Source organism: Phacochoerus africanus, chromosome 10 (genome assembly GCF_016906955.1).
Source record: "Phacochoerus africanus isolate WHEZ1 chromosome 10, ROS_Pafr_v1, whole genome shotgun sequence".
NCBI lineage: Eukaryota > Metazoa > Chordata > Mammalia > Artiodactyla > Suidae > Phacochoerus > Phacochoerus africanus.
The window spans coordinates 16906339-16931256 of record NC_062553.1 but is presented as its reverse complement, the minus strand read 5'-3'; the positions used below and the strand labels follow the sequence as shown (position 1 = coordinate 16931256).

The 24918-nt window shown below is 39.7% G+C and overlaps 1 protein-coding gene across 1 annotated transcript in view; it reads right to left on the bottom strand.

Annotated features, from left to right (window-relative positions):
* LOC125137784 (cytosolic beta-glucosidase) overlaps positions 1-24918 on the bottom strand; it is a 113939-nt gene that overhangs the window by 7718 nt on the left and 81303 nt on the right. The gene's annotated exons all lie outside the window — the stretch shown is intronic.

Sequence of the window (24918 nt, the reverse complement as noted above, 5' to 3'; positions counted from 1 at the left end):
TTTGGGGTGGATGCCAACTAGGCCCTGAGTACCAAACCACCCACTTGATCTTGCTGAGTGTTTGTGAGCCTCTCTCTCAAGACCAGCAAAGCTGGAGAGAGAAAGCCTTCCTGGAACATAGTCAGAAGCAGATTTTCTGGCAGCTTCCCCACACACTAACTTTGGAAATGTCTTTCTCTGCCTTTGGTGGACGTACATATGAATGCTATGACCAGAGGGCAGCTTTAGTTAAACGACAGTTTCTGCAAGAGGAGGCACACCAGCCGATTTCCCCTGTCTTTAAAAATAATAAAATACAACAGCATCAAGAAAATCTAAACACAGAAAATGCACAATAAGTCCTCCCCCTCCAACAACTCCAGGGGAATATTGGGTTGGGCAGCACCTGCGAAAATGCCCAAATAATCCCACAGCAGGAGGCCCCACCTGCCCAAGGGAACTCCTAGAATCAAAAACTATGACTCTCTGAAGAGACAGACTTTGAAAAGCGAAGGCTAATCTGTAAATATTTTATAGGGAAATGACAATTAACCAGAAATGAGCTGTAAAGATCTCTTAATTATCTGCATCATTCCTATTACTTACATTAGATTTAGGGGTGAGGAGGTGAAAGCTGCAAATAGCAAGCAGATCAAAGGTATCATACACAATTGTATTTTTATTCAATTATAAAGCTGATCAGAGGATGGGTACACATTCAGTGTCATCCTGCATAACTTCTCCATCAATATTACTCTTACAGTTACTTCTGTTGCGGGGGGGAGTTCTCATAAGAACCAAATTTCTCAGCAAATAAAGCTCTCTTCTACCAGAAAATCTCTCTTTCTTGCTCCGCCCCCTCCCTTTCTCTCTTCCTTCCTTCCTTTCTTTCCTTCTAGGGCTTTTCCCTTCTGTAAAGTGTGAGTAATAGAATCTCCTTCCTAGGATTGTGGTAGGTATGAAATATATTAATATGTATAAAGGTTTAGGAATAATGCCTAAGTTATAGCAACGACTCAATATACACTACTTGTTGGTACTGTTGTTGTTGTTATTTCCCTTAGAGTCTAGAAGGTCAATGAATGAAACCCATTTTTTCTCTTTCTCCCATCTGGCTCCAAACAGCTTTCAGAGGGTGTGGAGTCAGCACAAAACACTCAGTGCTGAGAATCAGAGAAATCAGGGCATCCAGGGAAAGGGCAGCATCTGGGGCAGGGTTGGTGCTCAGTGGGGAAGGGTCAGTTGTGGGTCACGAAAAATAAATCACTAAAGACAAGGACCTTAAGTTGAGCCTGCCGGGAACACCAAGTGTTGCTGAAGCCCACCTGCCTCGGTGCTCTCAGAGGTGAGGAGGGCATCACTTATGATTTCTGGAATCCTACTTCCACCTTACATATATTAAAGAAATATATGTGATGCTAGGATTTGGGATGATAAAGGTGAACAAAATAAGCAGCCCCTCTTTTTAAAGAGCTTAACAGCCTTCGCGGAAGACATAACTTAATCAAATTGCCACTCCGTGAGCCTTTAATTACAGTCTGTGAAAAGAATTACACAAGGAAAACATGAGAACTATAAGAACAGCATATTAGCTAACATTTTATTGAGCATTTGGGTACAGCTTTAAGGGTTTCATGTATGCATTAATTCATTTCATCTTTACAGTAAACCTGTAAGTTAGGAAGATATTACTGTTGTCTCCATCCTACAGAGAAGGGAATTGATGCACAGAGAGGGTAGATAACATTTGCAAAATTCAAATACCAAGTCAGTATGAGAGTTGAGAATGAAACTCAGGCAGGAAAACAACAGAACCAGGACACCATACTGAGTCATTTGTGTGTTTGTGTGTGTGTCTGTTTTACTTAACAACTCCAATTTTTTTTTCAATTTTTTTTTAAAAATCGTGTGCACATTTTACAGCTTACTTTCCATTTACAGTTATTACAAAATATTGGCTATATTCCCTGTAGCATACAATACGTCTTTGAACCTATCTTGCAGCCAATAGTTTTGCCTCCCACTCCGCCTATTGCCCTTCCAACCGGTAATCACTAGTTTGATCTCTATAGGAGTGAGTCTGCTTCTTTTTTGTTGTATTCACCAGTTTGTGGTATTTTTTAGATTCCACATATAAGTGATATCACACAATATTTGTCTTTCTCTGTCTGACTTATTTCATTTAGCATAATGCCCTTCAAGTCCAGCCATGTTGCAGCAAATGGCAAAAGTCCATTCTTTTTTGTGGCTGAGTAGTAAGTATTCCATTGTGTGTGTGTGTGTGTACATATATATCTTATACAAAGAAGATACACCATATCTTCTTTATCCATTCATATGTTGATAGACACTTAGGTTGCTTCCATACCTTGGCAACTGAAAAGAATGCTGCTGTGAACACTGGGGTGCGTGTATCTTTTTGAGTCAATGTTTTTTTTTTTTTTTTCAGACACGCTAAGGAATGGAATTACTGGGTCACATAGTAGCAAGGATATGAAGAAAAGGGAACCCTTGTACCCTGTTGGTAGGAATGTAAATTGGTGCAGCCACTGTGGAAATAACTATGTGGTTTCTTTTAAAAAAAAAAAAAACTTAAAAAAGAACTATTGTACTGAGTATTGACAACCACGGTAATGGAAGATCTATCTTGGTCAGCAAGGGTGGGAGGATGGGGTAAACAGAACAATTCGCTGGTGTGGGCAAGAGCTGAGAGCTCAAGGGTTATTTGGAATTATCAGCCGTTCCAGCCAGGGTTCTTTCTTACTTGTAAGTGACAGACGCTAACCTTCACTGATGAAGCATGAAAGAGGTGAAGTTGGAACTTGGCTCAAATGAAGCTCAGAAACAGTGCCCAAAAGCACAGAACAGAACTAGTGAGTGGAAGAAACTTCCTTAACTGCTAATGACCCTTAGCTACAGGGTGCCAAGTCCTATAGCTCATGTTGCTGTCAAAACCCATCTTTCTTGCAACCACAACAGCCCAGCATCTCAGCTGCTTTTGCACCAAAAACTAGATTTTATAACCACTGTCATTCTCAAAAGCTAGATGCCTCTGATCCTATCCTACCAGCACAATAGCTTCTGCCTCCCTCAAGCAGTTTGCTTTCAGATTAAATTTCATACGACTCAATCTAATTGGTGGAGACTAGATCACAGGTGTGTACTCTTGCTCCAAAGAAATCTGGGGAATATCATTCTCTACCTTGACGAGACAAAACTCTTTAAGTCTGGATATTCCTCAAATGTAGCAGGTGTATTCGACAAGTGCTAGACAGCCAGAAAACCTGACAGATGTCCACTTCACTAAATGAAGAGCGAAAAAATCCAAGAAAAATGAACAATATGTGAGAAAGACCAGGCAAGGAAAAGTTCATAGCACACTTAAGGAATGTAAAAAATATAGTTCAATGGATCATAAAGACTTATCAGGAACTCATCAAAACAGAGTTTACAGTGATGGTTACCAAGGGCTGGGAAGTGGGGGAAATAAGGAGATGTTGCTCAAAGGGCCCAAACTTTTAAATATAAAATGAATAAGTTTGAGGGAATCTAATGTACAGCATGGTCAATATAGTTAACAACACTGTATTATGAGAGTGAAAGTTACTGAGAGTATATTTTTTATTTTTTATTTTTATTTTTTCCATTATAGTTGATTTACAGTATTCTGTCAATTTCTACTGTACAGCAAAGTGACCCAGTCATATATATATTCACACACATTCTTTTTCTCACATTATCCTCCATCATGTTCCATCACAAGCGACTATCATTCCCTGTGCTATACAGCAGAATCTCATTGCTTATCCACTACAAATGCAATAGTTTGCATCCATTAACCCAGACTCCCAGTCCATCCCCTTTCCTCTCCCTCCCCCTAGGCAACAAGTCTGTTCTCCAAGCCCATGAGTTTCTTTTCTGCGGAAAGGTTCATTTGTGCCGTATGCTAGATTCCAGATATAAGTGATATCATATGGTATTTTTCTTACTCTTTCTGACTTACTTCACTTAGTGAGAGAGTCTCTAGTTACATCCATGTTGCTGCAAATGGCATTATTCTGTCCTTTTTATGGCTCAGTAGTAGTCCATTGTGTATATATACCACATCTTCTTAATCCATTCATCTGTTGATGGACATTTAAGTTGTTTCCATGTCTTGGCTATTGAGAATAGTGCTGCAGTGAACATACAGGTGCACGTATCTTTTTCAAGGAAAGTTTTGTCTGGACATATGCCCAAGAGTGGGATTGCTGGGTCATATGGTAATTCTATATTTAGTTTTCTGAGGTACCTCCACACTATTTTCCATAGTGGTTGTACCAATTTATATTCTCACCAACAGTATAGGAGGGTTTCCTTTTCTCCACACCCTCTCCAGTATTTGTTATTTCTGGACTTGTTAATGATGGCCGTTCTGACAGGTGTGAGGTCCTACCTCATAATAGTTTGATTTGCATTTCTCTAATAATCAGTAATGTTGAGCGTTTTTTTCATGTGCTTGTTGGCCGTCTGTATGTATATCTTCTTTGGAGAAATGTCTATTCAGGTCTTTTGTCTATTTTTCAATTGGGTTGTTGCTTTTTTTGCTGTTGAGTTGTATAAGTTGTTTGTATATTTTAGAGATTAATCCCTTGTCAGTTGCATTGTTTGAAACTATTTTCAAATAGTTGTAAATATTTGAAACTATTTTCAAATAGTAGGTTGTCTTTTTGGGTTTTTTTATGGAGAGGAGATATTAAATGTCCTTGTCACAAAAAATAAATTGCAATTATGTGAGATGATGGAGGTTTTAGCTAATGCTATGGTGGGGATCATTTTGCAAAATATAAGTGTATCAAATCAACATGTTGTACATATTAAACTTACACAATGTTATACGTCATTATATTTCAAAAAAGCTAGAGAAAAAAAAAAAGAATTCTAGAGAGAAAGAGAGCCAGGAGTCAGTGACCAAGACATGCAGGTCATTATGAAGATTTCAGGATTTTGATCTTTATCTCAACAGCAACAAAAAGTCATTGAAGAAGTTAAGCAAGGAAATGGGTTTAGCTAATTTGCAGCTTCAGAAGATTTTTGTGACCTCTGTGGAATACAGTTGAATGTAGCAAAAATGGAATCCAAGAGAGCATTTAGGAATGACTGCAGTAAACCATGAGGGAGATGATGGGAGCTTGGTCTGGGCTGGCAAAAGTGAAGAAAGAGAATCCAATTGATTCAACAGATACTCAGATAAAATCAACAGGATTGAGCAATTTATTGGTGATCAATGGTGAAGGAGATAAGGTAGAAAAGTCAGTACCATTTGATGGATGGTACTCAGCTTAATGAAGACATTATGGTGACTTTTTTGACCTCCGAATGAAAAATTGAATAGGTAGTTGGATAAACAAATAAAGAGCTCAAATTAGAGTCTGAGATTGAAATCTAAACTTTGGATTCATCATATAAAGATGGTAATTCATAGCTGATGTATTGAATATAGAGAATAAGAAAACAGGACTTGGTACAAGCCTTATGTTATCTCAACATTTAAAGATACTCTGTAAAGAGAGATGGATGAGGAGGACCAGAAATGCCCTATATCCTTGAGCTGATACAACCATAGGTGACACTTTCTGTGGATATAATTTAACTAAAGACACAACTAAAAGGGGGAATTTTGGAAATGATAATAGGTCTGTCTGACTCCGCAGCCCATAATCCTTCTATCAGAATAACATGGAAAGAGTGAAAATCTGGGACTATGGGTGATATGATAGTGCCAAAGCCACTATGGGAATCTCCTGGCCATACCATGTGGAGAGCATAAAGTGAGTGAAGTTTGGGGTGGTACCCGTAATGTAAATTCCTTAAGAGCAAAAATCTAGTGCTTGCAATGCAGGAAAAATACTTGAGTCTCCACCACTGCTTTTATAATCCTCTTATACCTCTCCAGGGAAAATGCAAGATCAAAACAAAAAAAAAACTTGCTCCAGTAAGAAATAAGTACACTCAGTAATTGGTCCAAGTATTCCTGGGGTGATGCAGTTAGGTTATGCAGTTATAACCTACGCAGGGAGGATTTCTCTTTCGTGAGATCGTGAAGTCAGAATGGTCATATAGCACAGATTCCTTCCCCTTGGAGCACCCTTTGCCCATGCTCAGACTTTATTCGAAGTCTTTTTTTCTTCGGAGTTCCCTGGTGGAACAGTGGGTTAAGGATCCTGCATTGTCACTGCTGTGGTCAGGGTCTCTGGTCAAATACTACATGATGACTCTAAAATTTATATCTCCAGCTCTGGCATCTCTCTTATCTGTAAAATCTATATGAAACCGATGACTTTATTTCTGCTCCTGTGGTCTAAATGACATTTAAAATTTAATATGTACATTTGTACACTAATGTTCAAAGCAGAATTATTCCCAATAGTCAAAAGATGGAACCAATACAAATGTCCATTACCGGGTACATGGATAAACAATATGTGGTAATGCCTACAATAGAATATTCTTCAATATTAAGAAAAATAAAATGTTGATGCATTCTATAATATGGATGAACACTGAAGACATGCAAACTAAAACAAGCCAAACATAGAAGACACCTACTCTATGATTCCATTTATATGAGGTACCTAAATGTCAAATTCACAGAAACAGAAAATAGAGTAACACTTACCAGGGATGGAGGGGAGGAACAATGAAGAGTTATTATTTAATCAGTACAAAGTTTCAGTTTGGGAATATGAAAAAGTTCTGGAGATGGATAGAGATGACAGTCGCACAACAATGTGTGTGTACTTAATGCTACTTACCTGTACACTCAAAAATAGTTAAAATGGTAAACTTTAAAAAAAATTGTAAATTTAATTTTGAAATTTTAAAAATTAATTTTAAAAATCTTTTACACTTTAAAAATAAATACACAAAATTTAACATGTCTAACATAGAACCTTTGATTTTTTTTTGTCTTTTTGTCTTTTTAGGGCCACACCCATGGCACATGGAAGTTCCCAAGCCAGGGGTCAAATTGGAACTACAGCTGCCAGCTTACGCCACAGCCACAGTAACGCAGGATCCAAGCCGCGTCTACGACCTACACTACAGCTCACAGCAACGCCAGATCGTCAATCCACTGAGCGAGGCCAGGGATTGAACCCACAACCTCACAGTTACCTGTTGGGTCTGTTAACCACTGCACAGCGACAGGAACTCCAAATTCTTGATTTTTAACCCACTCCTCCAACCTGACCCCATTCTAGATTTTAGAATCCCAACACATGGCATTGCCCATTCAGTTCTTCACACCAAATGCCTAGACGTCATGCTTGCTTCTCCCTTTTCCAGGTCCTCTCCCCCTGCCCATCTGTAAAGGGTTCGGCCTCCTCCAACTCCCTAGCATTTTAACCACCACAGTAACTTCCTGACTGGTCTCTTTGCCACTACTCTTCCACACAATATGGCCAGAAAGTGTAAATCTTTGCAAAACCAATTTCCCTCATCTCTTCCTCTTGTTTAACTCCCCCAGTTAACAGTTTCCTATTTCACTTAGAGCAAAATTTTAAATCTATCTCTGCCCGGCTCTCTTATGTCCTCTCCTTCCTGCCTTCCACTGGCCATTCTCCAGGCACGCTGGGTTTCTTTCTCTTCCATTAATGGACTTTACACCAACTCTCCTGCCTGGATCACTCCTTTAGGTCTTTACTTTGTGGTTCTTTATTGCCCTTCCAGTCTTACTTTAAATTCACCTCCACAACTGAATTTTTATGATGCCCCTATTTACATTCCTAACTACCCCATTCTCTCTCATATCCTGTACTATTTTCCTTGTGGTCTTATTGTTTAGTGGTATTGTCTTGTGCATGTATTGACTTATTTTTTGTATTGTTCTTCCCTATAAGACTGAAAATCCCATAAGAAAAAAAATGGGGGGAACTTGTCAATTTTTTTTCAAAATGTGCAGCACTGAGAATAGTACTTAACATGAAGTAGACTTTGAATAAGCACTTGTTGAAGGAATGAAAGAGAGAGGAAGGGAAAAATATATGGGAGAAAGAGAAAGGAAGGAAGGAAAAATTAAGGAGGGGAATCATTTAATATGCTCTTAATAATATTCTGGTCTCAGTATTCCAACTGGGTATTTGAATTTTACCATCTTCAGGCTGAATAGTTGAGCCTTCAATGGCCATTGATTGCAAGTCCCTATCCAGCCCCTGAGTCCCTGTTATTGCACTGCTGTCTGTTCCTACCACACGGGAAACCACTCTCTGCTTCCAGTCCCAACCTGGCTACTCCAGCTCTCCATCCTTCAGACCTAAGATTCCCTGGCACCATCCACTAGCCTCCCATTCTCTGACATTTCCCAAAAGCTTCTCCACTACCTCAACTTCATTTCTGATTCCCAGTATCTCTCAAGGAACCCTTTGTTTGAGCCTTGGCTGCATCTCTGGGGTAGTCTTCTTGAGGTTTTTTCCCCTTCTTTCAATGCTCTTGAGCAGTCTCATTCCACTCTCCTGGACACAGCACTAAGTGTGAATGGTGGCTCCTTGATCCCAGGAGTCCCTAGGGTACCATAGCAGCGCTTCAGAGGAAAACACATCTCGTTATATGACCTAATCCTAGGCCTGATGTACACACTTCAGAATAGCTATTATTTTTTAGATCATAAGAATATTAATCTACTTGTATATAGAACTATCCTATGTCTAATAAGTAAGAATAGTCCTCAAAAAAATTAGCTGGTGCCACAGATAGAAATATCAGAGTCCTGTACTTCTACATACAGGTGAAAGCCTAAGTTCTGGGTTCTATGGCTCCAAAGCTGGAAAAATGGGCACCACTGGTAAATTAAAAATGGCATAATAAAAATGTGCAGTTTTTCTCTAAAACTGATTAAGGCTTTAGAATTGAAACTTGTCAAACCATATTCCAAATAAATGGACTAATACTAGTACTTTGTTCTTGATTTTTTTCTTTCATTGCTTACATCCATAAAGTACTTTATACTATATAGCATCTACTGTATACAATGGTGCAGGAGGAAATCTAATGCAGACCTTGCCCTCAAGGTGAAGTAGAAGACCAAAGACACCACATCATTTCTCTGTTACGTGTATTCACTCAACACTGTAACTAACTTCCCTTTGTGGAAGTGAGTAAGACCCAGAATTAGCCATTTGTTCAGGGTCTGTCTTCTATTCCAGACTCTACACTCCATGAGGACAGGAAGCATGGGGATCTTGTATTCCCAAATCTTGGCACATTAGCGGATGAAGAATAGTTATCTAATGAATATTGCTTAAATGAGGGAATGACCACAAATCTACGATACTGAACATAATGTTAGCAAGATGAGAGTAGAGAAAAAGTCATTCTCAAGAAGGCAGGATTATTTTCTTGACCAAGATGACAAAAATTCTATTCCAAATGCACTGTGTCTAAATAAAGAAAATATTTCCTTCCAATCTTATCAACTCACAGTGCATTTGGAATGCTGGAATTTTTTTTATGATCACCTAGCTTCAAGATTATGTCTCTTATCACTTACTACTATTCCTATACATACCCAGTAATTGTTGAATCAATTATATTAAATACCCCCTAAAAAGCCATCCTCAGAAGAGTCAATGCCTCCTTTTGTGAATGACAAAGGGAGAGAAAGCAAGTGTCAGCATTCTCCTCACCACAAAAACATTTCGAGTTCTTGTGTACAGAGGCCACTGCAATTGCCTGAAGTAGAGATATAGGAAAGTGAGCCGCAGAGAGTTGGGAAGAACAGTGACACATTTTTAAAATGCTACCGTGTACATTTTCATATTGCTGGCACCAAGTTCAAGCCCAGGTGGGTACACCTCACCCAGACGGCCTGTCCTAGCCTATTGTACAAGTCTCACCAGTCTGATTTTTAAGGACAAGGAAGGACACTGCTTGGTGATGTGGCCACAAGCTGTTCAGGGAAGAGACTTTGCTCAGCACATTTCAGCTAGTGAGCAAGGCTGGGCTCGTTTCAGAGAGCCACATAAAATAAATAATCATGCAAAAGCAGATTCCTTCTGATAGGGCTCTGACAGCTGCTCCGAGAGGTGGGTGCTTGCAAGCCCATCTTTCAACAATGAACTGACCCAAAGATCCAGGAAAGCTCCAGACAGGACCATATGGCCTGGAATAAAAACATATTTCAAACTCTGTTTATTATGCACATCTTTCAAAGGTTCACTACTCTGTGATGAAACATTGCACCTGCAAGGCTTTAATAAGCTTCCCAAGCAAGTACAATTATAAAGTCCAGGCACCTGAAGAATTTGTCTTCTCTTACATTTAGCCATGACTGCCCACCAATGAGTCGTCTCATTCTTAATTATATGGGTTTACAGTATTTTGTAACCTCTGATCAATACATATTCAGAAAATAAAACTTCTTATTAAATATCTCTCCTCCTAAATTTTGGGGACTCCAAACTTATTGCCTGTAGAACCCTCCAGTCTGCAGAAAAGAAAAGCAGTAGTTTAATCATGCAACCCTTCAAGGACAGGAGAGCACTTGGAGTGAACTGAGGTAAGGCTTCATTCACCAGCAATGGGTAGACCCTGACCATTGACAGTTTCCCTTCACAAGTGAGCCCTATGACTCCACATCTGATCCAAATATTTGAGAAATGCAATCTGTTCATTATTCACTCAACAAATATCCACTGAGTAGCTAATATGTGCCAGACCCCAGGCCAGGTATGGTGATTTGGAGATTGATAACACAGTTTCAGCCCTCAAGAGTTGATGGTCTCATTGGGAAAATATATCCAAAAAGAATTGGTAGGTCCAAAGAGACACTGAAAGGACAAAAACTGGGGTGACTTAGCTCTCCTGGGAATCCACAAACAACTTTCCAGAAGAACAGGCATTTGAATCAAAACTTGAAAGATAAATATGAGTTCCTTAGATAGTCAAGAATGGGAAGGTATGAGCTGCATCTGGGTTGAAACTTTGTTCGTGTGTCCATTTTAATGGCCTCTCCCAAGCTCAAAAGCAAAGCAATACAGTTTGATGCCCTGATTCCTATTTCTATCTCTGCCTCTGAATAGCCTATGCATGAATGAGATGTGTATCTGAGACCACTAATATGACCCAACAATGGAATGGGCATCATGGGGGCACAGAAGAGGAACTCCCAATTCAGGTTTTTAAACAACCCTATGAGGCTGATGTCATCCTCATCTCAGATGAGAAATCAAATGACATGTTCAAGCTCCCATAAATAGCAAAGAGAAGTAGAATCTGAACTCTTTCTCCATCTCATTTTCTTTCCCCTATACAATTCATGTAATACTAGTAGCAAAATGATAATGATGATAGGAAATGTGTGTTGAATGCCTAGGCCCTCTTCTGAAAACTTCACATTTAGCAACTCATTTAATCCCCATGACAGTTCTACCTGGTAGGTGTTATTGTTGGCTCCATTTTTATCACCAAAGCAAATGAGTCCCAAAAGAGGTGCCAGCAATAAGCAGTATAAGTTGGAGCAAAGAATCTGCCTGTTGGCATATCCCCTGTGGGGAAAGTCTAGCACCACGGCAAACAGAACCATGGAGCTGTAAGTCAGTGACCTGACCCATCTTGTGTTCCTCAGAAGAGGCCACGGTATTTTTTTGTTGGTGGTCTTTTTTTCCCTTTTCTCTTTCTTTTTTTTTTTCTTTTTACAGCCCTACCTGCAGCATATGGAAGTTCCCAGGCTAAGGGTCAAATCAGAGGTACAGCTGTGACCTATGCTGCAGCTTGCAGCAATGTCAGATCCTTAACCCACTGAGCGAGGCCAGGGATTGAACTTGAATCCTCATGGAGACTACATCAGGTCCTTAAACCACTGAGCCACAGTGGGAACTCCCATGGTTCTTTCAAAGCCTGTGAACTAGGAAAAAATCCAGAACTCAGGCCCTCATTGTTTTAACCCACATATGAATGCTGAGTGCCATATCCCCCATTCTACCCTCAATTTCTTGAGTTTACCAGCACGGATATCCAGCCCCTCCTTGCTGGGCCACTAGCATTTGCCTTCTGAAATCTAGAGCCATGCTCCATGGATCCAGTTTGCATTTTCAAGGGGGAACCATGCTCCAGCAGCTTGAGTGTACTGACTGTGCTATCCTGGAGTGGGATTAACAACCACAGGCTTGACTGGCCAATGAGTCAGGCTGTGGAAACAGCCCTCTGGAGGACACTACTCACCAAAAGCCCATTAGCCAATTACTCAGAGCCCGTTTAGTAAATGAGCTTTCTGTGTACTAATTGGAGTGCTGTGAAAGGAAACCTGCAGTGAGAAGCCAGCTTGCTGCAGCCAGATTCCTCTCTTGGTGCACCCGGAATCAGGTGTGCTGGAGAGGCAGGTGGTATAGTGGCACAGCCACACACTTTCAGCCCAGGATGCCCAGATTTAAATCCCAGCTCTGGTCCAGCTGTGCAGACTGCAGCAACGTATTCTGGCCTTGGTTTCCCCATCTATGCAATGAGGATCATAGGGTCTATTTCGCTGGATTTGGAGGTCTCAAATGAGATAATGCACCTGTGTTCCATACATAACTATTGAGTAAATGTTAACTGATATTATTTACTGTCTTTGTTCGCTTGTGTGCAAAAACCCACCATATTCCAAAGGATGCAACATTAAAAAAGTGAGAGGAGAGAGGATACATTCACTCCAGTTTGATTACTCAGGTTTGAGTAATTAAACTTAGGGCATCTGCAATGTCTGTACACCACTCATTTGACGATTAAGATATACTTTATTAATAGTTTGCATCTGTTTGCTAAGTGACTTTTCTATATGGAAGCATTTGTTCTCTCATCATTCTGATTTTATGCTCCTTGAAGACAGGTTCCATATTCCTTCATGTCTGCCAGTACCATCCAAACACTCAATAGCTATTTGTTTGCTGATTGATGTTCTCGGTGTTCAGAAATTGAGTAAATTTCTGTCATTCCTAATGAAAATCAGCTAGAGTGATCACTGGCATGATAACTTTACTACCATGAATATGTCATTCTTTAAGATGGAAAGATTCTTTATTTTCTTTTTCTTTTTAGGGTCACACTTGGGTCACATGAAGTTTCCCAGGCTAGGGGTCCAATCAGAGCTACAGCTGCTGACCACAGCCACAGCCACAGCAACTCAGGATCCAGGCTGCCTCTGTGACCTACACCACACCTCACAGCAAGGCCGGATCCTTAATCCACTGAAGGAGGCCAGGGATAGAACTCGAAATCTCATTGTTCTGAGTCGGATTTGTTTCTGCTGCGCCAGGACAGGAACTCCAAGATTGAAAGATTCTAATCAGTTTAACCTCTATTCAGGTTTTGGTGTCAAATTAAACAGACACGTAGTCCAACCCATAGGGCAAAATGGTAGTAAAATAAGCCAAGGCCAGAACTTACACTTCTCCTGAGCCACAGGTAGTTTACTTTATGAGGACTTCACAAGAAAGTTAAAGTAGATGAATACAAAGGCTTGTGTGATCTTAGGCCAGCAGAGTTGGACTACAGTCAGCCTAAGTAGAATAGGCATGTCTGCCGTAGCCCAGCGGTCTACGTGAACCTGACTAGTATCCGTGAGGACATGGGTGCAGTCCCTGGCCTCACTTAGTGGGTTAGGGACCCAGCATTGCTGGTCTGCCATGGAGGTTGCAGACGTGCTTCAGATCTGGCGTTGCTATGGCTGTGGCGTAGGCTGGGGCCTGCAGCTCCAATTAGACCCCTAGTCTGGGAACTTCGATATGCTGCAGGTGTGGCCCTAAAAAGACAAAACAAAACAAAACAAAGTAGAATAGACTCTAAAAAGCAAAATGAAGTCCTGCATAAATTAATTGTAATTGTAAAAACTGGGCAAACTTGATCAAATAATTTTATTGTCTGAAAAACCTGAGGTCTATTTTAGTATACATGAAAACCATATGTTTGGTATTATTAAAACAACATTAACCCAGTTCGAGTACTTGATGATTACTCATTGAAAATTATAGTTGTCAAGATAAATACTAAAAAGAATAACTTCATAATGTGGTAAAAGCCAATTACTGCCATTCAATTTCTTTTATTTTTAATTTAATATCTCTTAAAAGCATAAAAAATAATATGTTGATTTGTTTAAAAGAAAAATAAGAAAAAAACAGTCACATCTTTTGTTAAACATAGATTGAATGGAAAAGTCAGAATTGTATACCTGCAGACCTGTCATTCAAACAGACTTAGGTAAAGAGTTAAATTACTCCTAATTATCAAGTTTCTATGGAAATAAATTTGTACTTTAAAAAAAAGAGTAGAAAACCCTGAAATAGTTTCCTTTCTTTAGTGTGGTCATTTTCCTGATTCCACAAGCAGAAGCAAATACAATGTGACCAGCTAATTCCCAGCTGTGTAAAGATTTAAATCCATGTCTGAACATTGGACAATCAAATTATGTAGTATCACAGTAGCCAGAAATAAACCCAACACATAAATGCAGTTTATTCAACATTATTAACACAAATAAAATTTATACCTACAGTCCTATGCATTAAAAATAACTTCTCTCACATCAAATAGCAATATTTTGCTATGCCAATCAAATTAAACCACCAGAAACATATGGAAAGAAATCAATTCTATAACAAACCTTTGAAAAATATGGCATTCATCATGTTCAAGACAGGTTAATTCCAGTTCTAAACAAACTTTCTCCTTCCAAGTTGGGGTTTTTGTTTTATGTTCTTTCTTTTCTTTGCTGGGAATGTACACAACAGAAACATTCTGTCAATCTAGACACAAAATCCTTTTCTCCCACCTACATGAATTAAAAGGAGAAGAAAAACAAAGCAACACACACACAATCCTACAAGATTCAGAAATTTTAACTGTATTTATTTTAGGCAAAAATGGGACAAAATCCTATGCCAAGAACGAGAAACTGAAAATCCTGGTGAGAAATGTTTATAGAAAAAGGCTGTCCCCTTGTTTTTTTGTCAACAGCTTTGGAAACTAAGTGTAAAATCACATCAGCAAATCTACTTGACTAAAGGGAGAGAAGCCACATTTAATGGCCTTCAAAACCCTATGCTCCACATAGCTCTCCAGATGAAAACTGATCGCCAGCCCCAAGGAGAGCCCGACTCTGAACAATAACGGCATCATCCACACCACCTGAATCATATTCCCAAATTAGCATCCTCTGCAGCTGCCATTAGCTCACATTTGAAAGACAGAGTCAGGACCAGTCTTCCAAATCATGGACCACAATAGCCTCACCTACAAGTTATGAGCAGAGGAACAATGGCTGCTCTAAAGTGCATACAGAATAGAAAAGGAGGAAAAGAAATGCATAAGTTATATATTTTGCAGCAGAATGAGACCTTACCAATTACCTAGTCTGGTCTTGTAGCTTCCATCACATGAGAGTGTGGGAGTGAAAATGTGGAATGCACTTTCCCCACTGGCAAAGAAGAAATGAACATACAGTGCCAAATGCCCATGGGGCTTCTCAGCATTTCTGCAGGTACCTACTTATTCTCCACGAAAATGGAAACAGTCAAAACTATTGTGTCAAAATTAAGAAAAAAGTTGGCTTTTCAACTTTTTTTTTTAGGGATTTGAAATTTGCATTTAGTTAAAACCAGTCAGTTGAAACATCAAAGTAAGTTTATTTTGTCTCAATTTTATCTTCAACATCCTAGTTAATTCATCAGGCATTCACTTATCAAGTCAACAAATATTTACTGAGAGCTACCAAATATCAGGCACTGCCCTGGCTGCAGGGGTAGAGCAATAAACCAAGCAAAGAAAGTCTCTGGGGGAAAAAAAAAAAAAAAAGCAAGAAAGTCTCTGGGAGAGGGTTGTCAATAAATAAGTTCAGACATGTATATACATCAGGTGATGGTAGGTGATATTAAAAAAAAGAAACTAGTGTAAGAGCTGAGAGTGTCAGAAGATGCTATTTTTTATAGAATAGCCAAGAAAAGCCTCACTGATTAATTGATATTTGAGACAGCGTTTATACAAGAAAGAGAGCAAATCTGAAACTATCCAATGAGAGCATTCTAGGCTAAGGAACAGCAAGTGTAAGCCTCTCCAGTGAAAGAATGTTGACATGTACAGGGAACAGCAAAAAGGCCTGGCTAGATTTGAATGATCGGAGGAAGAGTTGGAGAGCAGGAGGGGGAGAGGAAGTGGGGCCTGTCAGGTAGGCTTCTTGGAGGCCACTACAAGGACTTAGGATCTAATTCTAAGTGAGATGGAAAGTCAAAGCATTTTGAACAAAGAAGTGGCACGATGCGACTTGGCTGCTGTGTGAAGCGTGGACCACCAGGAGGTCAAAAGTCACTCTTGGGGAACCTGCCACACAGAAGAGTGAAAGCCAGTCTGTAAAGGAAGACAGACTAAAGGGCTCTAAGAAAGCCTGAGAAGCCCCTTGCCCTAAACTATTGCCTTCTATGTGATAACAATGTAATTCTGGTGCTAGCTCATTGAGGAATTGGCAAACGCGCCCAGTTTAAATTGTGAGAACAACACAGTGAAAATTTTTGACATTAAAAAAAAATGCCATTATCAGAGTTTCCCTGTGATGAATCAGGTTAAGGATCTGGTGGTGTCACTGCAGCGGCTCAGGTGGCTGCTGTGGTGCAGATTCAGTCCCTGGCTGGGGAACTTCCACATGCTGCAGGCGTGGGGGAAAAAATGCCATTGTGAAAGGCTGATTAAATAGAGCTTATGTACATTATACATTTACAGAATTAAATTCAAAACAGTTCTCTACCTGTATGTGTAACTGGGTCACCATGCTGTACAGCAGAAAATTGACAGAACCCTGTAAAGCAGCTATAATGAAAAAAAAATCATTATATAAATTTTAAAAAAAAAAGTTCAACAAAATTTTAAAGTTCTCTCATAAAATTGTATTCATTTGCTCTTGGGTTTTCTAAATTCTTAAAATTAGGCAAAAATATCATTTTCAAGAATTGACTATTTTAAAATCATGTGTATGACAAACTTAAGAAAGAGCAATAGAATGGCGTTAGCCTGCCTCTACCTCCTTCACTGTGATTCTATGGACAAGTTCCTTCCTTTTGCAGAGACGATATTCTCAGGAAAGAGTTGTAATATGGAAAGTGTTCCTAGTCTGTGCATTTATAGTCCTTTGGGGAGGGTCCCTCCTAATATCTGTTTTCTCCCATCTGTTCTCATGGCCAGGTATCCTGGAATCCACTGTGCATCTCTCAGGCACATCTGTGAGCTTTGCCTGCCTTGCCTGTACCTCCCACCAACCACTGGCAAAAACACCTCAGCTTTCCTGGAGAAATCATACTGCCCATACTCAGTGCACACATTTTGGATGGGACTGGCCCCATCCGCTAATCTAGATCTGGACACAAGCTCTATTTCTGGTCAATCAACTTTTTTCCCCAAACTGAAGTCCTCGTGATTTGGGCCCAAGGATGAACTCCTGATTCAGGTAATTTAGCCAAGGCTAAGCCAAGCATAGGCTAGAGAAAAGGGATGATGTAATTCTCTTCCCTTTGATCTTGAACCTACAGGATGTAAGCCTGGATCTGCCAGCAACTACCACAAAGAAAGAGAATGGGAGTTGAAGAAAATCCATTGAAAAACAGCACCTGGAGATGGAGAAGAAACAGATCTCTTTCAACCTCTAAGTTCAAGTAATTTGAAAAACTATCCTTGGACCTCTAAATCACTTGAGCAAATAGTTTCTTTCTTTCTGCTAAGTTTTTGTAACTGAAAGAGATGTATCTGATGTACTTGGTCTACAAGTCAAATTATTTATTTAGTCTAATACAATGATACACAAATATTCACATAATACAGGTAGATTATGAGCAACTAAAATATAAATCAGCATTAAAATAATTCTCTAACTATAAATATAAATCAGCATTAAAATAATTCTCTACCTGTCTTTACTAGGATTTTCTCAATAAATATATAGTAAAGGTATCATTAGAAAAGCTTGGTAGCCCCTTCAGGTTCTAAAAGCTTTGATTTATGCATTACATAAATCAAGGTATAAAACTGTTCATAAAATGACACACAGGCATTGGTCTTCAGAGATTAATCAATAAGCAGCTGTGGACTTTTGCTGGGTATTGTGACAATCATGTTACATTGTGGTTTTTGATGATTAGAGACATGGAAATAAATAAGGCTGTGAATTCTAAAACCAAACCAAACAAAAAAAAAACATAAAAATCCTAAAGATGCCTTTTGTTTTGATCCTTCTTCTGGTGCCAGTAGAGATTTCACACTGGGTAAAATAAATCACCAGCGCGCTAATGAAGCTGTGTTTCTCACTTTAAGGTCTTTTTGTGCTTCCCTCAAAGTGATAACAAATGGAACATCATCATTTTCCTTAGATCTGAGATCACAAAATGTCCACAAGCTATATACAGTTGTAGTGATACAATAGCCAGCAAAAAATAATGCTTTAAATATCACCCGCCACAAAACCTGGAATATAAAATGTGAAATTTGCAGAAGCATGACTAATGGGGTGATTTCTATTTTTTCAGCAACTGAACACCCAATCCATGAACTATGCACATATAATACTTAGAAAACAGTCTTAGAGAAAACTGACAGATATATGGGGTATTTTATCTTGCATTATGTGATTTGTAGAAGTAATCTTGACTGGAAGTACTTCAAAGGAAGGCATTAAACAAGTATAAAATAACTAATCTACAAGTATTTATTAAGTGTTTGCTATGTAGCCAGCCAAATCCAAGGTGATTGAGGAGGAAATAAGGTGAAATCTAGGGACCCTGTTGAAAGCGACCTGCTAACTGTGTCCCCCTCTTTCAGCCTCTTCCTTGCAAACCACTATACATGTGGGTCCCAGGCTAACTGGTTCAAATCACAGTCACACTTCACTCTCCAGCTCAAGGATCTTCAGTGGCTCCCTGATGCCTATTAAATACATTCTGGATATCTCAGGTTGGCACAACTCAGCCTTGATCTAAGTGTCTGGTCTTATCTCCCAGGTGACATGGACACAAATTAGCATTTTTTCTAAGAAGGAATTAGTTGGCTAGAATGGCTATGACAATTAGGATGGAGAAGAATAAGAAAAGGAGAAGAAGAGGAGACTAACATTCTTTGACTATTGCCATATGCTGTATATTAGCCATTGTGCCAAGTATTTAATGTCCATAGTCTCATTATAACCCATAAGAAGTGCACACATTTTCATCTCCATTTTTTTTAATTGAGGTTAGATTCACATACCATAAAATTAACCATTTTAAAGTGCATACACATCTGGTGTATTTACAATGTTGTACAACCACCACCTCTGTCTAGTTTCAAATATTTTCATCACCCCCAAAGAAACCTACATTTCTATCAAACATATTCTCCCCATCCTCCCCTCCTCAAAGCCCCAGCAATCACCCATCTATATTCTGAGGAAATTCAGTCTTAAAGTGGGGAAGCTACTCATCCAAATTCTCACTGGAACAGAATTGGGATTCTGTCTCTTGGCTTAAAACAATTAAGCTATGAGGCTTTTGAAACACAATTACTTGAAGAATAAGCTTGCTATGAAGGTAGGGATTAGAGAGTGGTTAAATGGTGCATCATGGGGACCTAGTAACCATAAAACAGACCAGATAGCCCAGCCACCCTGAAGGGAACACAGGCAATGCATCCAAGGAGATGTCACTGGAGCTCTCATTCAGTAACCTGAGGCTTCTAGAGGTTCATTTCTAGCCAATGTTTGCTCCCACCATTTATGTACCAGATGATATGCATTGAACACCTACTATGAGCTTAGTGTATAGTTTCCAGCTCTAAGCATAGTCCATTGATTTTTTTTTTATGCCTTTAAAACATCCCATGAGGGACAAAGTTCAAAACAACTGTAGATAAACCTGTACATACCTATTCTTGGTAAAATGGGCCATTTTGTTTGTCTCATGTTGGGAATCCCAGTTCTTTTGTAGGCTATAGCATGAATATTTTAAAATATATAGCAGATATAAATATCTCAGACTACAATATGATAGGCATACTGCAATATTATATTTATATGACATTACATGTTATGATAATTTAATCCAAATCTAGATGTACTATTTACACATAAGCAATCACACAAAGAGAAGGATCAAGATGGCAGAAGAGTAAGATGTCATGATCAAATTCTCTCACAAACACATAAAAAAAAATCTGCATATAGAACAATTCACACAGACCATCTTCTGAGCGCTGGCAGAAGACCTCAAACCTCCAAAAATGCAAGACACCTTCCACATAACTGGGTAGAACAAAAGAAAAAGAGAGAGAGAGAAAAAAAAGATATCAAGACAGGACTACCACTCCTGAGAGGGAGCTGTTAAAGAGAAAAGGAACACACACCCTGGGAAGCCACCTAACTGACGGAGAGACTAGCTGAGATGGAGCGACCTTGAAGTTGCCAAGAAAAACACAGCAGCTGGAATGAGGAGGGCAAAGCAGAGTGAGAGCTGCACAGACCATCTGCTCTACCACCCCAGACACCACAGACTGAGATGCTCGGGTGGAGGCTGGGAACTGAGAATCTGGCTTCTGAGGTCAGTTCTGGGGAGAGGACTGGGGTTCGCTGGGACAGCCCGAGGGGCTAGGGAGTGGTGCGCCATGGGCTGGGGAGCAGAAAGCCACAGTCAGGGAACCTGGGAGGAGGTATTGGCCCATAGGAGAAGCAAGGAGCCATTGCTGGTGAGGTTGACAGGAGGAGGGGCAGACCACCATAGGAATCTCTTTCCCTGTGCACACATGGACTCTCAGAGGGTGACATGCCTCTGGCACAGGATATGGGTGGTGATGCACTGCTTGCTCAGGCTACAGGAGACCAGGAGCCTCTTGTGCAGCTACACATGGCTGGGCAACTCTGTGTGGGCTAAGGGCAGTGGGGGGCTAAGCGTGATATGGCACCTCTTGCAAGACCTACAGGCAGCAGGGACAAAGCATAGTAGTCATCTCAGAAACCAGAGGAGGGTTGGGCTGCCACCATTAGGGGTCTGTGAATAGGCACCACCTGTGGCCCCACTCACTTCAGAGGTCAGCAAGAAAAAGGGCACTGCAACCGAGTAACACCCGTTGTTGCTCTCACTCCCCTGGGAACACACCTGCCCTGCTGCTACCACTGTCAAATGCTCCAGGCACCCACACATACCTTATTACTGTCACCTCCCAGAACCCTTCAACGAGGAGAGGCCTGAGCAGCACCTCCCACGTGGGCCGAGCAGGATAGGGTGCTTTTTATATGGTCTACAGGTGGCAGGGGCAAACCCACCACAGTTATCTCTGACTCCAGAGGTGGACATGGCCCACCACCACCAGGGGTCCATGAACAGACATCACTTGTGGCACCAGTCACCTCAGAGGGCACCAAAGAGGAGAGCATTTCAACTGAAGGCCACCCATTGTTACTCTCACACCCCTGGGAACTCACAAACCGTGCTGCTGCCACTGCCAAATGCTCAGGGCACTGTCTAGATCTACCTGATTTAGGGCTCTGCAACTAGGAGTAGCCTGCACAACCTTCCAGTGGGTCCTTGCTAATGTCAAGACCCAGCAACGAGGTGCTGACTACTAGCCCTGCCCATTGCCTCCTTCTCCGTGGAAATACACAGCACCCTATCAAGGGGATAACAGCCTGCTCACACTGAAGAAAGAGACAGCAAATATACAAAGTCCCACACCAAAAATAAATAGCAACCCCTCACAAAATACAAAGGGGCGCTCTTGCATAGAAATAGCCCTCCAAGACTACAATAGCTGATTTCCCTAAACTCACAGAATAAGAAAAATATAAGCAAAATGAAGAAACTCAGTAAACATTCCCAGTTAAAAGAACAGGAGAAGTCACCTGAAGCAGCAAACAATGAAACTGAACTCTGCAGTCTAAGACACTGAGTTAAAAAAGGAGATATTGAAAATACTGAAGGAATTAAGTGTGAATATGAAGGAATTAAGAGCAGATTTAAACAGTAATGCAGATTGCTTTAGAAAGAAACTAGAAAATATGAAGAGCCAAGAAAAATTAGAAAATTCATCTGAGAGATGCAAACTGAGTTAAAGGCACTAAAGAGTGGAATGAATAATGCAGAGGAACAAATTCGTGACTTGGAAGATAGAATAATGGAAATCACCCAATCAGGACAACAGACAGAAAGCCAAATGAAAAAAACATGAAAGAAATATAAGAGATCTATGAGCTAATATGAAGTGGGCCAATCTATGCATAATAGGAATTCCAGAAAGAGAAGAAAAAGAAAAGGGGATTGAAAATATATTTGAAGAAATTATGTCCGAAAACTTTCCAAATCTAAAGGAAACAAACATCAAGATACAGGAAGCACAGAAGGCCCCAAACAAGTTGAACCCAAACAGGCCCACACCAAGACATACCATAATAAAAACAGCAAAAGTTAAAGATTAAGAGAGGATCCTAAAGGCAGCAAGAGGAAAACAAAGCATCAATTACAAGGAAACCCCTATAAGGCTATCAGCTTATTTTGCCAAAGAAACATGAGGGCCAGAAAAGATTGTGGCAAGATATATTCAAAGTTCTAAATGGGATAAATTTGCAGGCTAGAATATTCTAACTAGCAAGAATATCATTTACAATAGAAGGAGAAATAAAGAATTCCTCCAACAAACAAAAACTAAGAGTACAGCAATACTAAACCCATTCTAAAATAAACACTGAAGAGAGTCTCTAAATTAAAAAAGAAGTAGAAGAAATAGAATGGAGGAAATCACAATTGGAAAGCAATCATTAAAATAAGCCAGTATTCATATCTAAAAGAAAAAAAAAAAAACAACCTATTGTAAAAGTGACAATAAACACCAGGAACAGCAAAAGGACAAACATGAAGATGTTAAAAATGGACTTCAAAATCATAAAATGTGGGGAAGGAGAGTAAGAAAATCTAGACTCTTTTTTTTTAGAATGTGTTTGAGCCTCCATGACTATCAGACTAAAGCAAGCAAATATAGGAAGTGTTAACATACTTGAAAAACAGGGCAACCCGCAAATCAAAACCAAACATTACATTCACAAAAACTAAAAAGAAGAGGGCACAAGCATAAAATAAAAGGAAATCATCCAAAAAAAAAAGAACAAAAGAGAAACAGAATCAACTGAAAAACAAGGTTTAAAATGGCATTAAATACAATTTACTAATAACTACCTTAAATGTCAATGGACTGAAAGACATAGAGTGACAGATTGGATAAAAAAGCATCTCAGCTCCACCCAAAGACAGCCACCGGGTGCCCACTCCTGGCTCATCTGGGAAAACACAGGCACCTTGGCTCTGCCCAGAGAATCAACAGATGCTTGCACCAGCAAAGCAGCGCCAGGGGGGACAGGGAGGGAGTGGGATGGATTGGGTATCTGGGGTTATTAGATGAAAACTCTTGCATTTGGAGTGGACAGGCAATGAGATCCTGCTATATAGCACAGGCAACTACATATCTAATCACTCGCAATGGAACATGATGAAAGATAATGTGAGAAAAAGAATATATATATATGTATATGACTGAGTCACTTTGCTGTACAGTAGAAATTGACAGAACACTGTAAATCAACTACAATGGAAGAAAATAGAAATCTTTAAAAACATTTTTTAAAATTAAAAAAAGAAAAAAGAAATCAGACCTGATCTTTAGTGACCTTCAACTCATTTTTAAACTTGTTTCCAAAGTTGAGAATGTAGCTTTCCGCCCTGTAGAAACCACGGGGTTATTATGGGATGATGCAAGTGTACTCTAGTTCGATTATTTCAACAAATAAAGGATAATAATCTTAAAAAAAAAAAAGAAATCATGCAAGTTAACTCTAAGAGTATAATGTTGTAGGATATCTCACTTGACTCTGGTCTGGATGAACTTCTAAAAGAGCTGCATGATTTATGCCCCTAATCCCGCCCCTGCTACCTACCTGTCTCAGAGTATTCCAGAGAAACAGGACCAATAGGATGTGGGGAAGGAAGGAGACATAGAGAGCAAGTGTTTTGTTTTTTTTTTTTTGTCTTTTGTCTTTTGTCTTTTTAGGGCCACAATCGCGGTATATGGAGGTTCTCAGGCTAGGGGTCCAAAATTGGAGCTGTAGCCACTGGCCTACACCGCAGCCAGTGGTAACATTGGATCCTTAACCCACTGAGCAAGGCCAGGGATCGAACCCAAAACCTCATGGTTACTAGTCCGGTTAGTTAACCATTGAGCCATGACGGGAACTCCAAGAGCTAGATTTATTTTAATGAATTGGCTCATGTGATCACAGGGACTCAGAAGTACAGAGTCTGCAGGGGAGGCTAGAGTTGATGTGGCACCTTGAGTCCAAGGCAACCTGGAGGCAGAATTCCTTCTTCTCCAAGGGAACCTCATTCTTTCTCTCTTAATTTCTTCAACTGATGGAATGAAGCCCACCTGTACATTACAGAGGGTAACTTGCTTTACTCAAAGTCTACTGAGTTAAATGTTAATCACAACTGAAAAAAAAAAAAAAAAAAAAAAAACCTTCAGAGCAAAATCTAGACTGGTGTTTTATCAATCTGGCTATTATAGCCAAACTAACACATAATTTTTTTTGTAGGTTCCACTGAATATATTTTGCATTTTATTTTTTCAAAAACTTTATTATAGTCAATTTACAATGTTCTGTCAATTTCTACTGTACAGCAAATGGACCCAGTTATACATATTATTATACATAATTAAGGGGGGGGCCCTAATCTTATTAAACTAGTGTCCTTATAAAAAGAGGAAGTGAAACTAGACATCTTTATCTTCCCCCTGTGCTCAGAGGAAAGGTCACGTGAGGACACAGCAAGAAGGCAGCTATGTACACACTGAGAAGCCTCACCAGAAACCAAATTGTTAGAAATTTTATCTAGCCTCCAGAAACGTTAATAAAATGAATTTCTGTTGTATAAGTCACCC